Below are 16,815 nucleotides of genomic sequence, written 5' to 3'. Positions count from 1 at the left end.
AAAGACAGGCGCAATGTGCTCTACACCTGGAAATAATTTAGAGATCATGTAGCAAAGTCCAGAGAATTCATAGCTTAAGCTGTTGTTTTGAATTGAAAGGTAGCAGGAAAGACTTGCTAGCTTGCCCTGCTAATGCTAGATTCTTTTGAAGATCTTTAGCTATGTAGATTTAGTTAATTTAGTACTTTGTGGATAACAATGTGGTTCCTATCTTGCAGAATTATGGGGATTCAGTGCTGTTTATCTTTAGTGAGCTAGGCTACATAGTTAGCCAATAGTTTTTACTATTACAAACAGTTGTTTAAGGCTTACTGAACAAATAATAACAAGTAGCTTAAAATTTAAGCTGGTTAATGCTGGTTAATGCTAGTCTGATTCTTATATAGCATTATCATTCTAAATACAAATTATCCCCAAACAAAAAAACTCACATCTCCCCAATGTCAACATAGCTTTCACTGTAAAGCAGGACACACATTCTGCAGCTAAGCCACTTAGCACTTGTTGGAGGAAACTGGAGCACTCGGGGGAAACCCACAAAGACACAGGGAGAGCACATCACACTCCTCAAAGACCCAAGGCAGGGTTTGAACCAACTACCCCAGTGACACTACCTGTTGCGTCATCATACTGCGTTCTTAGGTGTGAACAGCGGCTCATTATCGTTTTAAGGAACAGGTGCTGAAACCGGCCATTAGACTGCTGTGGGGTTTGATCCTTGTGGTGTTTTGACCAAAGTAGGGCACAGAAGTTTCATTAAGATCCAAAATGTTGTGTTCACTTATATGTATATGTAGCCTTAAACACACACACACACACACACACACACACACGCACACACACAAACACACACACACACACGCAGATCACGCCTCCCTTCTTAAGTGCCCTACTTGAAAGTCACACCCTGTGAAACTGTAAGCCAGAGGTAATGGGGTGAGACTATAGTTCACTTGGTAGAACAGCTCTCAGTGTGGAGTGAGCTCTTCATGTTTGGAGCACAGCTCATGGAGGAGTGTGTGCTTTAATGATGTTACACTGGCACTTCACTGCTGGGCTCTAGAGTCCACACACACACACACACACACAAACACACCATCTAGTGTCTGTGAACTGTGGGGACATTACATAGCCTTACATTAATTTTGTGGAGACTTAACTTTAAATTTCCCACAAGCACAACTATCTTGAGCTCAACACTAACTCTGTTCTTAATCTTAAATCTAACCCTAATCCCAAACCTAACCCTAAAACCGGTCTTCACAATGAACCTTAATGATTTATATTGTGGGGTGACACACAAAGTCATCATCATCATCATCAACTCTTTAAAGTAACACTAGGTAAAATCTGGTGTTTGCTTCTGGAGCCCCCCCTAGTGGTGTTCATTTTTACAGCACTGTACAGAAACCAATGGGGTTGAGGTGAGAGGAGGTATTTCCTACTCTCCTCCAAAAGTTACATAGTGCAATTTCTGCAGTGCTGAGCCCAGAGCAACAACAACAGAGGCTCTATTCTCCTAGGCTCTATTCTCACTATGATTTTGAAGCTGTAATTTTAGGGTGAAAATATTACATAGTGCTCCTTTAATGTACAGCCTATGGTTTGTGAAAGTTTAATTGCTGTCCAATGAAAAACATGTATCTCTGTGTTTGTGGGCTTTTAGTTTACTACATCATTTGAACACAGCAGCTTTCATGATGAATGACCAATAGAAATGCTCTAAAATGACTTTGAATACTTTTATTTTTCCATTGACTTCCATTGAAAGTTAAGGAGATTTCTACCTTCACCTGTAAAGTTTCTATTTTGGAGACATATATTTATCTTTGGATAGCAGCGATTCGCTTCCCCAGCATTTATACTGAAATAAAATATAGAATTTGGGAGGCAGGTACTGATGGTTTGTTCATGATCACAGAAGTCACTTCAACTCACCTCAGACATATTGGATGGAGCTCCGTTTCTCCAGAGAACACAGTTCCACTGTTCTTTATACCTCTCTAGCCCACGCTTGGCATGAGGCATGAAGTGCTTGTCTGTGCCTACAACTGGTCCACCTTAAAAGTAGTTGAAATTACTAATTTTAATAGGTGTCTACAAACTTTGCACCTACATATAGTACATCTAAGGCTCTACAGGATCCACTGCAGTATGTACCATCACCTCTCACTGTATGGATTTCACACCTTATGTTGCAGCATAAGCGTTCCAGCTTTTCCAGCAGTGACAGAGGAACACTGTTTATATCGTCTCAGTACTCACTGAACCCAGACTAGCTACCGTATTTCCCCGATAGTAAGACACCCCCGATATTAAGACGCAGTGTGGGTTTTAGGGGGGTCGGCTAATGTAAGACGTACCCCGAAAGTAAGACATAGTAAACTGTACGTTGGAAAAATATAAGCCATAGTACTGGTACCTTTTGCTGCATTAAATGCGGGATGCGGACGGATCTGGAGCGGAATGAGCGGAGGGATGTGGAGGCCGCGGGAGCAGCAGTAATGTTGTCCGTGGTCCAACACGCAGCCTCAGTGCCCTCATGTGCAGCCGCTGGTGGCCGCTCTGATTGGCATGGCCACGGTTGTCATGGAATAAATCTGTTTTATCTTCCAGTATAACATATTCAAACTGTTTGTTCTTACCGTTTTTCATTGTTTTACATGTTATACATGGAAATATCGTCATGATACGGTTGTAACAAGACATTCTTGGCACTTGCTTTTATAAAACTGTTTTATGGTGAATACCATACTGTTCAGGTTGTTAATAAATGTTAATTTTATGGTTAAAACAAAAATCGACATTTTTTATCAATATAAGACATACCCCGAAAGTAAGACATAGTGGGACTTTCGGGGGTAAAAAGAATGTAAGACACTGTCTTACTTTCGGGGAAACACGGTAGGTAGTGATAATGGAACATATTCTTGGATGCTTTAAAGGGGATATAATCCTGTCTTTCTTCACAGTGGAACGCAATTCAGGTTCTTAATAAAACGTCTGTGGCCTGCTTTGGTCCAAACCCCACTAGCCCCCAGCAGTGTTCTCCCCCTCTGTAAACAGCCCTGTTCAGAACGCCTGCTTTCAGAACCTGTTCCTTTAAATGATAATGAGCCGCTCACTGTTCACCCCGACCCCGAGCCCCACAGCAGTGAGGAGCAGAGGCTCTGGTTTTTAGCCGTTTTCACTCGGTTCTCTTTCTTTTCCGTTTTTACTCAGTGCTCTTATTTCTTAGTGCTCATTGTGTCTGTTTTGCTGCGTTTAACCTCATCTTTGTTCTCTCACATAAACACGAGTCCAGTGCTGTGATTGGACAGACTCAGATGAGGGGGCAGGGTGATTCTTAAGTCTCTGCAATTGACGTCCGAAGTGGAGCATAATCAGAACGGCTCGTTTTATCCTGTGTTTTCTGACTTAGGCAGCGCACAGAATACTGATCTTGTTTCACAGTGTGTGGGTTGGTGGGCTCATGCCCATACACTGAAGTGATTTTTTAAAGTATGTCCAGTGAGCCTGGTGTTTGTTTCATGCTCATATTTTGTTTGATTCTCACTTTAGCGTTTCTTTTTTACTGTTCATACAAACGTCATCCGTGTTTGTGGGTGAAGAAAAAATGGGAGAAAATAGAAATAGGCAGCAAACCTACGCACGTCCAGCTCTAACCCTGGGCTTAGAAGAGGCACAGTGGCCTACATATATTCTCTGTTTAAATATTTCCAACTTCTCACACTCATCTCACAACTCATCCTCCACCCTGACGATCTGTGGTGGTCCTCCGAGGGGTGCTGAACATACACAAAGTTATAGCTGCTCTGTGTGTGTGTGTGAACATTGTTGGAAAGTCCTCCCAGACGACCCCTCCTCCCTGATTCAGCTCTGTCACTGTTACACTGCACACAGAGAGGCCACAGTTTGTTAGGAACGATAGAGATGTACTCTCCTACATTGTCCATCACTGCGTCCGGATGGCAGCACGGCCTCTGCACCTCCCAGCGGAGTCACAGACTGAACACATACCCAAAACACACTGACTACAACATGACGCAACTGCTGAAACAGAACCACACTCGCTCAGAAAGACACATTCACGAGTGAAGTCTTTTTACTTCTGTAGGGACCTGTAATGAGAGAGAGAGAGAGAGAGAGAGAGAGAGAGAGAAAGTGAACGAGAGTGTGTGTGTGTGAGAGAGAGAGAGAGAGAGAGAGAGAGAGAGAGAGAGAGAGAGTGAGAGTGTGAGAGAGAAAGTGAATGAGTGTGTGAGAGAGGGAGAGTGAGAGAGAGAGAGAAAGAGAGTGAGAGTTTGAGAGAGAAAGAGTGATTTGGAGAGAGAGAGAGAGAGAAAGAGAGAGATGTATATAAACAGTACAGCTGATTAGGGAGATGGACTCAGGTGTCCTTTGGGAAGGAGGTGAGAGAGAGAGTGTGTGTGTGTTCATTCATGGTTTGTGTGTGTGTGTGTGTGTGTGTGTCTAAATGTCAGAATGTGTTGATGTTAAATGTGAACAGATGGAAATTAAGAGGCAGCTGAGGCTGAAACTAAAAAGATTAGCTCTGGGTTTGGGTTTAAGAAGCGAGGCTTAAAACAGGGGCCTTCAACAAATAAAAAAACACTAAAGACGTGATTTATTTTAGTAAAAATGACCTACACAAAACCTTCCTTCAATGTGGACCCAGTGTCACCGATACAAACCCTGAACGGCTCCCCCAACAGCCCATTCTTAACAAACAAGTTTTGTGATGTCACAAAGGAACCGGAGCCTTTCGGTACAAAAAACAACACAGATGTATTAAAGAGACATGAAGGAAACAATAAAACACAGGGAAAACGTTAGCGATGACCGCTCTGGAAGAGGCGAAGCCTGCAATGGAAGTCCTCTGTGGACAGTGAGGAGGTGGAGATGGAGAGACTGTGAGATGGAGATAACTCTCTCTCTCATTTATAATCCAATCACTGAGTCACTCTGTATCTCTCTTCATCATTCTGATGTTCCCAGCTGTGGGATCTTTAGGGAAATATCTCTCACATTCTCCAAGTGTCACACTGTTTAGTTCCAGCTAGAGTCATGATGTGAGCCAAGTTCTGCCCCGTCACCTTCAAATCTGCACAGAACTGAGCTTGATCTAAAAGGAGCCTTTCCTCTTTTCCACAAGTGCACAAAGTTCTGGGTCAGAACGCTCCCTTTCAGCACCTGTTCCTTTAAATTATAATGAGCCGCTTACTGTTCACCCCGACCCCGAGCGCACAGCAGTGAGGAGCGAGGAGCAGAAGCTCTGGTTTTTAGCCATGTTGTTCTCTTGGTTCTCTTTCTTCTCCATTTTCATTTTTACTCAGTGCTCTTATTTCTCCGCGCTCGTTGTGTCTGTTTTGCTGCGTTTAACCTCGTCTTTGCACTCTGGCATAAGCGCAGGTCAGCACTGTGATTGGACAGGCTCAGACAAGGGGGCCTTTTTATAAAGTCTCGGAACCTGACATCAGAGGCGGAGCAAAATCAGAACGGCTCGTTTTATCCCGTGTTTTCTAACTTAGGCAGATCACAGAAAACTGACTGGGGGGGGGGGGGGGGGGGGGGGGGGGTCTTGTTTCACAGTGTGTGGGTTGGTGGGCTCCATTTCCCCACATTAATGTTGTGGGATGATGATGGGATTGCAAGTATTCTTTGTGGACTATTTTGCCTTCTCACAACCTGCAAGTACCCCTCCACCAGTGTCTGGTCAAGGCACTAAAACTATTCAGACGTCTGGTTCCATTCACCATCACTTTACACAATTCCATTAATATGTTCACATCTCTGTCTCTCTCACACACACACACACACACACACACACACACACACACACAGAGGTGTTCTGCCCTCTCTCTCTCTCTCTCTCTCTCTCTCTCTCTCTCTCTCTCTCTCTCTCACCCTCACTTTTATGTAGGACAAAGTGCGTATATAGATGGATATTTTCAGTGTCTCGGTCCCCAGGACATTTCACTGGGAAACTTCCAAGGAACAGACCGCCCCACTTTTACACCACAAAACTGGAGCGTCCGATTTCTCTCTCTCAAACACACCCACACCCACACACACACACACACACACACACACACACACACATACACACACACACACACACTCGAGTACACACCCAGTGGCTAAAGGCATACATAAATGTGTGAAGAGTGTATGTTTGTGTGTGTCACTCCATGAGGGACTTGCGTGTGATGTCTGTGTCATAACTCACTTCACACACTAGTGACCCAAACACATTACTTTCATCCACTGCCCCACAAGAAGTTGTTAAAGGCACAAATTTCACAGCAAATCACACATAAGCCAACATTTCAGAAACACAGAGTTTTCCACGTACCCTGGGTCCACCCTTCACCTCTTTACAGTTCCCTTCTTTTTATGAGAGTCAGCTACCCCTCGAAGATTCAGTCTGAGAAGTTGGTTGCATTTTCTGATTCTCACGACCCGAGTTACTCCCCAACACATTCAGTGATGTTGAGGTCTGGTGGTGGCAGTCTGTAAAGTACACCCAGGCCACATTATGTTTACTTTTCTGCAATAAATAAATGATAGCTGTGTGTTAAAATATGCAGAAGTGTGTTCTCTGTAATAATTAGCATATCATTAGCATATCATTAGTTTAGGTGTGCTCTCTCTCACACACACACACACACACACACACACACACACACATACAGGCAGCCACCTGAATGCATCACACACAGTCAATGAGCTCATATTTATTCCTGCCCGAGGTTTACTTATTCATAAGTTTTGAATAATGGACGTACATATGCTCAGTCACTTCAGTGGGTCAGTGATAAAAGTGGGTGGGGCTTGGACCACCGCCTCTACATACCCACTTCTACAGAGAATATCTGTCCTGAATAACTGGAGCAAGTCTCTCCCTGAGCACGAGGCATGCTGAGGAAAGTAATGATGATGATGATGATGATGATGAGAAGGAGGGGGATGATGCCAATGACCCACTTCCAAGGAGCCCCCCTGACATGTTCAATCTAATAATTACGTAACACCATATGTATGGCCTGGGGATGCTTCATGGAGCAGGATCTCTCCGAAAACTCAAGGCCAATGTCCATGAAGGTGATGATGTTAACATCCTTACATTGGGCTTAAAGGAGACCAGTTTTTCCAAATTTCTGCATGATTCAATTATTGTAGCATTCAAATCCACCATTTCTTTCACTCTCCAAGACCTCCAGCTGCCTAAAGCGCTCCAAGGGGTTAAACTGTGTAAGCTGATTTTTTTGGGATTGACCTCGTTGCATGAGCGCTTAGTAAATTGTATTTCAGGTAATAAAGGACCTTTTAAAGGTATCAGCATCTTCATACATCTTGTTCTTATCACCGCCACTGAACAATTCGAACTTGGTAAGATTCTCAACAACTCAGCACTTCACACTTAAACATTCCCTATGACCCAGTAAACAAGCGTCCCTGGACGTTCAAAATAGTAGTCTGTCCGTCAAGGACATATTTTAAACGTCAATAGACGTCCAAATTCCATGTTAATAAGTTAGTTAAGTGGTGACCAATCGATAACATCATTGGACGTCCAAAATGCGTTTTATACAAGTAATCTATTTCAGGACCAATTAATTTGGACGTTTGGACGTCTTTTCAACTTTCATTTTCAACCTTAAGAGAACGTTGATTAGACAGCAGTCATTACGTTATTTCAACGTTGAATCAACGGCTAAATGTTTACTGGGGAGTGTGTACGTCTTAAAGGGGCTCAACGCACTTTTCTTTCATTCCTTATTACAATTTAACTATTACAAATTAACTTACTTTTCAACTGTTATTTAAGCACCAACATCAGCACTAGTGCGTTCTTGGCCTGAGAAAACATATTTGTGAAACTGCCCTCAGAGACGAATGTGCTGTCTTTGTTGATGTGGTTTGCCTGCTTGGCCACTGGAGGTCACTTTGTCTAATGCACTAGAGCATGGTTTGGGATACAGGATGCACTTGGCAAGTCCCTATGTACACTCACCCAAAAAAGGTACGGTACAGGTACATTATTGTCACTAAATGTACAAACAGTGTAATGTACCTTTAAATGTACAGCAGTGGGGGATATCTGTAATCTTTCATTATAGAACTGTGTAATATCAAAGAACATTATATAAGTCCTGGAGATGAAACAGGGAGAATGAACTCAACACAATTTTAAAATCTAAATTTAACACAGAATATGGTGCAATTATGTTCCATAATTAAAGGTTTATTATGGAATTATGGATTATTGTAAAAACAATAAGGATTTCCCTTTATGTTCCCCTTCTAAACTTGTCGGCAATCACATCAGATTTATGTTTTTAGAAACACCTGATGTTTCACAAGCCTTTTCTGCAATGTACTGAACATTTTTTCCTCATATAGAAAGACACAAAATTGCCCCGAGGCAAAAGCAGACAGTGCTACCTCCTGGAGAGAATGTACTGAGGTATGTAAGGTTTAAACAGAGTAGGAAAAATATCAGGTATTAAAGGAACTCAGAATGAAATGAGTCAGAATCCAACTGAGCACTTTCCAATCTCCCAGAATCCAGCAGTGCTCTTCATTCAGGAGCTTATCAGTGCAGTGACAGAGAGAGAGAAACACTGCAGCTCATGAATCACAACCGGGCTCTGTATCCTCACTGTACTCACACACAAACTAAGTGTACGAACATAAACACAGCCTTTACCACAAGAGAAGTGGATTACTTCATCAGGAATCACTCAGCAGAAACTGTACTTGCTGTAAAAAGTGGCCCAAGGCTGGCTTTGTAACTTCATTTCTGTGTGACATTATGCTAACACAAATAGCACATAACACATCCATTTATTCCACTAATTAGCCACATTAGCAGCCAATATTTTTCACACTGTATATTATTCTGCTCATATTAAATTATTTCTAATGTGTTGTTAAACTACATTTATATTTTCATGTCAGTTTTCTGTAAAGTGAAGAGAAAACTACCTTACTTGCTGAGGTACAGCAGACTAACAACAACAAGCAGTGCTAAACTTAGCATAACCATCCAAATGGCTGCATTAAAGGGCACTCCAGGCAAAAATGTAAACGTAACCAATGCTACATCTGACTACTGTGGCCTATATATCTATGCCTTTTTTGTTCGTTTGTTTGTTTTGTGTTGTTTATTTGTTTTTAGAGTGGGATTTTCATGTTTAAAAAACAGGAAAATTAACCCTTTCTGAGAGTCTCACACACACATGAGACACATGAATTTCAACAAGTTCACACACTCACACATGGCATTTCTCACAAACAGGATTTCTTGTTGTTGCCCAGTGAAGTCTGAAAAATGTTTCAGCTGCTAGCACAGTTGTGGTCGAGCTGGAGGAGGAAGAGAACCATCAGGATCATCTGGCAACATATATATATATATACACACACACACACACACACATACTACACCCCCACCCCCCAATCTCACTCCAAGTAAAATTGTAAACTTTAGAGCCCTGCCTTTCTGATGATTTTCACTCAAGTTTGAGGATCTCTTAAAAAGCTACAGCTGCTGTAGTTAGAGATCACACTTGACAATATAAAGAGTCATGTTTATATTCATCAATCAACCACAAGGTTAGAACCACTGACAGGTGAAGTAACTAACACTTATTATCTCAAAACAATGGCCCTTGTGGCATGGCACAGGAGTGCAATATGTTAGGCAGCAAGTGGACAGCTTAAATTTGTATCTTCTAAAAGTAGTCTAAGGAAAGACAGCCAGTGACAGGGTCATGGGGGCCCAAGGCTTACAGATGCACATGCGGAGTGTCGGCAAGTCCATCCTCTCCAGTAGCACACACTGCTGAAAGTTAAAGGCATGCTGTTTATGAGGCTGTGTTCCCATGCTGACGACACATCAGTGAGCCTTGGAGGCACATGACCCCGTTGCTGGTTCACATGTTGTCATTCTTGCAACATGTTTGGCAGGTACTTACTTACCATTGCACACTGGGAACACCCCACAACACCTCTTGTGAAAGTTAGGAGGGCTGTAACCAGATAATCAGTGTTATTCACTTCACGTGTGAGTGGTTTTAATCTTGTGGCCGACTGTGTATGCAAAAACCCTTCTTCCTTTGGATTATAGGAATGAATGATTAATATCCGAAGACTGAGCCATACTGAGGTTGGCTGTCATCACTAGAGTAACGTCTATGGGACACAATGCCCCATAAAATGTCCTCCATAATGCAATTCTGGCCTCACCACTGGATCACAGTGTTTCCTTTGGAATCACCTGAAGAGCGGTTATTCTAGCACTCACCATGCTGGCCTCCTTTCTTTTCCTCTCTCTAGTATTTCATCATTAAGGTGTGCACAGCTGAGGGCTCTTTAGGGAATCTCTCTGCCAGTGTCACACTGTTCTGTCACACTGTTCTGCTCCAGCTACCATCACACCACCAGGTGGATTCAGAAAGTTACATAACGTGCCTCATAATGTGCTTCGCTCAGTTACGATCTCTTTTTCTGTTTCATAAATCAGCAGAACAATCACCTAAATATCTTCTGCTTAGATTCCCATTCTCCCAAATGTCATTTCAGTGAACACCACAGCAACATAAAAGTAAGCTTCCTTTTGTTTCCTTCCTTACTGTCTTTAAAACCAACAGAAGCAGCTTCTTTAAAGTGCTGCAGCAGTCGAAAAGAACTGCTTCTACACTTACTACTTCTGAGAGAAGGCTTTGCACTAGATGTTGGAACATGGCTGGGACACTGTGACTGCACTAATGATCATTGTATTAGGTTTTAACAGGTGATCAGTGTTGTTTTTGTGGAAAAAAACTTTTTACTACAGAGACAAAACAGGCCTGATTTGTTTATTATGGAATGTTTATTTCCAAAAGCTCCTTGTGCACAAAGGAAAATGCACTTGAACGATTTAAGGTGGAACTTCACTTTAATGTTTGTGGCAGCATGTGAGTGAGCACCGTTTAAGGTAGAACGAGTCTTAGAAATTTATTCTCAGTCTATTCTCAATGTGGAATATAATTATAGCACCATGTATTTCAGGCTAGACTGAGTTCTTTTTTGCAAACCAGCACATTTCTACAGCCACGCATGTGTTTACAAGAGCATAAACATCAGTTACAGCCCATTAGCAATTCCTCAGTCTTCACTCACTCTGGTGTGGTTCAAAATCTCACCTCCCCATACTGATTTAACCTCCCCTGGTTTTGAGGGTCCTTGGGGAGTGAATTCAGGACAGGGAGATGAGATCTGGCACCACACCATGGCGCTGTCACATGCGCCATGACACACACAAAAAAAAACAACAACGTTATGTTGTAATTTAGGTGGAGGCTGTAACTTACACAAGGTTTCAAAATTGCGGTAGTTAACTTTACAACGATATCACAAACCGACAGGACTTTTTAACGTGGTTTACCAAAAAACTGGTCTAATCTACACAAACCACAGGGACGTCGCCCCCTGCTGGTCCCACCAACACCACCTCCATTCACCCAAGCTTCCCCAGGAGGTCTTCTGTTAAAGTCCGGGCCAAGTCCAGACCTGCTTATCTTCAGTGGACCTCCAGGTTCTGGTGATTAGGTGCCTCTGTTTGGTCAGAAGCTTAATCCAATGGCTGCTTACAAGTCCCAACCCTAACCAGCCACAGAGGTTAACATGCAGCATTGAGTTGCCATGGCGATGTATCCTGGGATAAAGTGATCTCTCGTCATAAGACCGAAAATCCAGGGTTAGATCAAAGCTAAGCTTAAAGTTAGTCGGCTAAGTAAGTAATCCCAGCTTCAGAGACAGACCCAGAGTCTCGGCTGGGAGAATGGACGTGTCCTCGATTTTAATTCAGATTTCACAGAAGTCCAGTCCCAAGGCATCCCCAGGTGTGTTTTCATTACCAGATTGGGCCCTGAGAGACACTGCGTGTTTATGAAACAGAATGTGATACGCACAGTCAGCGCGTCTGAAATATTACAGTACATTACGCTTTAATTTAATCACCTGTAATAATGTTCCATATAGTGCTCCAGGGTGTAGGCTGGATGTGTTTGAGGACCCAGACCCCTCGAGGCCTGATGGAGGGGCCTCACTAACACCCCCAACCTCACCCGTACCCTGTCACTCACACACTCACCCAGCCACTCACACACTCACACCTGTGGACTGTTATACACACTCACCCAGTCACTCACACACTCACACCTGTGGACTGTTATACACACTCACCCAGTCACTCACACCTGTGGACAGTTTCACACACTCACCCTGTCACTCACACACTCAGCCAGTCACTCACACACTCATATACACCTGTGGATTGTTACACACACTCACCCAGTCACGCCTGTGGACTGTTACATACACTCAACCTAACACTCACACACTCAAACCTGTGGACAGTTTTACACACTCACCCAGTCACTCACACACTCACACCTGTGGACAATTTCACACACTCACCCTGTCACTCACACACTCACACCTCTGGACAGTTTAACACACTCACCCTGTCACACACACTCACCCAGTCACTAACACACTCACCCAGTCACTCACACACTCACACACTGGGTGTCACACAGTCACAGCTATTGACTGTGGAAGTACTCAATGGAAACCCACACAGACACAGGGAGAACACACAGTATGAACAGTGATATTATTATAGGAGATAGTGGTTGGAGGACAGTGTCTCTGAGAGTGTGTGTTCGAGGCGAGTGTAAGTCGTGGCTTTGTTTCCTCTGTGACCATCAGAATAAACAACGTGCTGCTTGTGTCTTGTCCAGCTGTCAGTCAGCGATGACCTCCAGGGCCAGAAGACTCTGTGGTACTTTCCCAAGGTCAATGGCAGGCCTCGTGGATCACTGATAATGCCATTAGAGGCAAGAGGAAGAGGAGGAGGAGGGGGTGGGCTGGAGCCTGAGGAGGAGGAGATAAGAGCTGAGCTGGAAATCTCCAACAGTGGCTGCACAAGAGAGAGAGAGAGTAAAGAGGTCACCCAGCACAGGAGGAGGACAGACAGATCACTGCTGTGTGCTGTGGGGTGCTGTCTCGCTGCAATACCACTGCTATGATGATGATGATGTGAAGGGTAAACTGTGGACGGATACTTCCAAAGGAGATAAAATGGGTCGAGGGGGAAAGAGCACTTATTGCGGGGACTGCAGCACTCACTACAACAGCAGAGTAGACCTCACACTGTTTAACCGTCCTCTGGTTCCATTCAGAACCCAACCACAAATACATCTACCAGCCAAAACATTAAAACCACCTAAGTGTTCCTGTGGTTATTATCCACTTTATCAGTTCCACTGACCATGTCTCCCTTTGAGAGAGAGAGAGAGAAAACTTTCACCTTTCAGTCTCAGCTCTCACTTCACCCACTGCTGTTTGTCTTCATCCTTCTACTGTGAAAAGTACAATCCAACACTGGGGGTCTGAAAGGATGCGGAGCGTTCGAGAAATCTGCAGTGTGATACATACGATGGTAGATGATTTATGACTGGGTGAGTGTGTGAAACTATCTACAGGTGTGAGTGACAAGGTGACTGAGTGTGTGACAGGGTGAGTGTGAGAGACTGTTCACAGCTCTGAGTGTGAGAGTGACTGTGCGAGTGACAGGGTGAGTGTGTGAAACTATCTACAGGTGTGAGTGACAGGGTGACTGAGTGTGAGAGACTGTTCACAGCTCTGAGTGTGAGAGTGACTGTGCGAGTGACAGGGTGAGTGTGTGAGATTGTCAGCAGGTGTGAGTTACTGTGTGAGTGTACGAGTGACAGGGTGAGTGTGTGAGATTGTCCGCAGGTGTGAGTGACTGTAAATGACAGGGTGAGTGTGCGAGTGACTGTGAGTGTGTTAGTGACAGGGTGAGTGTGTGAGATTGTCAGCAGGTGAGAGTGACTGTGAGAGTGTGCGAATGACAGGGTGAGTGTGTGAGACTGTCAGTGGGTGAGAGTGACTGTGAGAGTGACAGGGTGAGTGTGTGAGATTGTCAGCAGGTGTGAGTGACTGTGAGAGTGACAGGGTGAGTGTCTGAGATTGTCCACAGGTGTGAGTGACTGTGAGAGTGACAGGGTGAGTGTGTGAGATTGTCCGCAGGTGTGAGTGACTGTAAATGACAGGGTGAGTGTGCGAGTGACTGTGAGTGTGTTATTGACAGGGTGAGTGTGTGAGATTGTCAGCAGGTGAGAGTGACTGTGAGAGTGTGCGAATGACAGGGTGAGTGTCCGAGTGACTGTGAGTGTGTTAGTGACAGGGTGAGTGTGTGAGATTGTCAGCAGGTGAGAGTGACTGTGAGAGTGTGCGAATGACAGGGTGAGTGTGTGAGACTGTCAGTGGGTGAGAGTGACTGTGAGAGTGACAGGGTGAGTGTGTGAGATTGTCAGCAGATGTGAGTGACTGTGGGAGTGACAGGGTGAGTGTGTGAGATTGTCCGCAGGTGTGAGTGGCTGTGTAAATCACAGGGTGAGTGTGCGAGAGACTGTGAGTGTGTTAGTGACAGGGTGAGTGTGTGAGATTGTCAGCAGGTGAGAGTGACTGTGAGAGTGTGCGAATGACAGGGGGAGTGTGCGAGTGACTGTGAGTGTGTTAGTGACAGGGTGAGTGTGTGAGATTGTCAGCGGGTGAGAGTGACTGTGAGAGTGTGCGAATGACAGGGTGAGTGTGTGAGATTGTCAACAGGTGTGAGTGACTGTGAGAGTGACAGGGTGAGTGTGTGAGATTGTCCGCAGGTGTGAGTGACTGTGAGAGTGACAGGGTGAGTGTGTGAGATTGTCCGCAGGTGTGAGTGGCTGTGTAAATGACAGGGTGAGTGTGCGAGTGACTGTGAGTGTGTTAGTGACAGGGTGAGTGTGTGAGATTGTCAGCAGGTGTGAGTGACTGTGTGAGTGTGAGAGTGACAGGGTGAGTGTGTGAGATTGTCCGCAGGTGTGAGTGACTGTGAGAGTGACAGGGTGAGTGTGTGAGATTGTCCGCAGGTGTGAGTGGCTGTGTAAATGACAGGGTGAGTGTGCGAGTGACTGTGAGTGTGTTAGTGACAGGGTGAGTGTGTGAGATTGTCAGCAGGTGTGAGTGACTGTGTGAGTGTGTGAGTGACAGGGTGAGTGTGTGAAATTGTCTGCAGGTGTGAGTGGCTGTGTAAATGACAGGGTGAGTGTGCGAGTGACTGTGAGTGTGTTAGTGACAGGGTGAGTGTGTGAGGTTGTCAGCAGGTGTGAGTGACTGTGAGAGTGACAGGGTGAGTGTGTGAGATTGGCCGCAGGTGTGAGTGACTGTGAGAGTGACAGGGTGAGTGTGTGAGATTGTCCGCAGGTGTGAGTGGCTGTGTAAATGACAGGGTGAGTGTGCGAGTGACTGTGAGTGTGTTAGTGACAGGGTGAGTGTGTGAGATTGTCAGCAGGTGAGAGTGACTGTGAGAGTGTGCGAATGACAGGGGGAGTGTGCGAGTGACTGTGAGTGTGTTAGTGACAGGGTGAGTGTGTGAGATTGTCAGCGGGTGAGAGTGACTGTGAGAGTGTGCGAATGACAGGGTGAGTGTGTGAGATTGTCAACAGGTGTGAGTGACTGTGAGAGTGACAGGGTGAGTGTGTGAGATTGTCCGCAGGTGTGAGTGACTGTGAGAGTGACAGGGTGAGTGTGTGAGATTGTCAGCAGGTGAGAGTGACTGTGAGAGTGTGCGAATGACAGGGTGAGTGTCCGAGTGACTGTGAGTGTGTTAGTGACAGGGTGAGTGTGTGAGATTGTCAGCAGGTGAGAGTGACTGTGAGAGTGTGCGAATGACAGGGTGAGTGTGTGAGACTGTCAGTGGGTGAGAGTGACTGTGAGAGTGACAGGGTGAGTGTGTGAGATTGTCAGCAGATGTGAGTGACTGTGGGAGTGACAGGGTGAGTGTGTGAGATTGTCCGCAGGTGTGAGTGGCTGTGTAAATCACAGGGTGAGTGTGCGAGAGACTGTGAGTGTGTTAGTGACAGGGTGAGTGTGTGAGATTGTCAGCAGGTGAGAGTGACTGTGAGAGTGTGCGAATGACAGGGGGAGTGTGCGAGTGACTGTGAGTGTGTTAGTGACAGGGTGAGTGTGTGAGATTGTCAGCGGGTGAGAGTGACTGTGAGAGTGTGCGAATGACAGGGTGAGTGTGTGAGATTGTCAACAGGTGTGAGTGACTGTGAGAGTGACAGGGTGAGTGTGTGAGATTGTCCGCAGGTGTGAGTGACTGTGAGAGTGACAGGGTGAGTGTGTGAGATTGTCCGCAGGTGTGAGTGGCTGTGTAAATGACAGGGTGAGTGTGCGAGTGACTGTGAGTGTGTTAGTGACAGGGTGAGTGTGTGAGATTGTCAGCAGGTGTGAGTGACTGTGTGAGTGTGAGAGTGACAGGGTGAGTGTGTGAGATTGTCCGCAGGTGTGAGTGACTGTGAGAGTGACAGGGTGAGTGTGTGAGATTGTCCGCAGGTGTGAGTGGCTGTGTAAATGACAGGGTGAGTGTGCGAGTGACTGTGAGTGTGTTAGTGACAGGGTGAGTGTGTGAGATTGTCAGCAGGTGTGAGTGACTGTGTGAGTGTGTGAGTGACAGGGTGAGTGTGTGAAATTGTCTGCAGGTGTGAGTGGCTGTGTAAATGACAGGGTGAGTGTGCGAGTGACTGTGAGTGTGTTAGTGACAGGGTGAGTGTGTGAGGTTGTCAGCAGGTGTGAGTGACTGTGAGAGTGACAGGGTGAGTGTGTGAGATTGGCCGCAGGTGTGAGTGACTGTGAGAGTGACAGGGTGAGTGTGTGAGATTGTCCGCAGGTGTGAGTGGCTGTGTAAATGACAGGGTGAGT

At 45.2% G+C, this 16,815-nt stretch overlaps 1 protein-coding gene across 1 annotated transcript in view; it reads right to left on the bottom strand.

Annotated features, from left to right (window-relative positions):
* Positions 1-16,815, bottom strand: part of shank1 (SH3 and multiple ankyrin repeat domains 1) — a 122,735-nt gene that overhangs the window by 78,205 nt on the left and 27,715 nt on the right. The gene's annotated exons all lie outside the window — the stretch shown is intronic.

Source organism: Hoplias malabaricus, chromosome 13 (genome assembly GCF_029633855.1).
Source record: "Hoplias malabaricus isolate fHopMal1 chromosome 13, fHopMal1.hap1, whole genome shotgun sequence".
NCBI lineage: Eukaryota > Metazoa > Chordata > Actinopteri > Characiformes > Erythrinidae > Hoplias > Hoplias malabaricus.
This window is presented reverse-complemented; position numbering and strand designations above follow the sequence as displayed.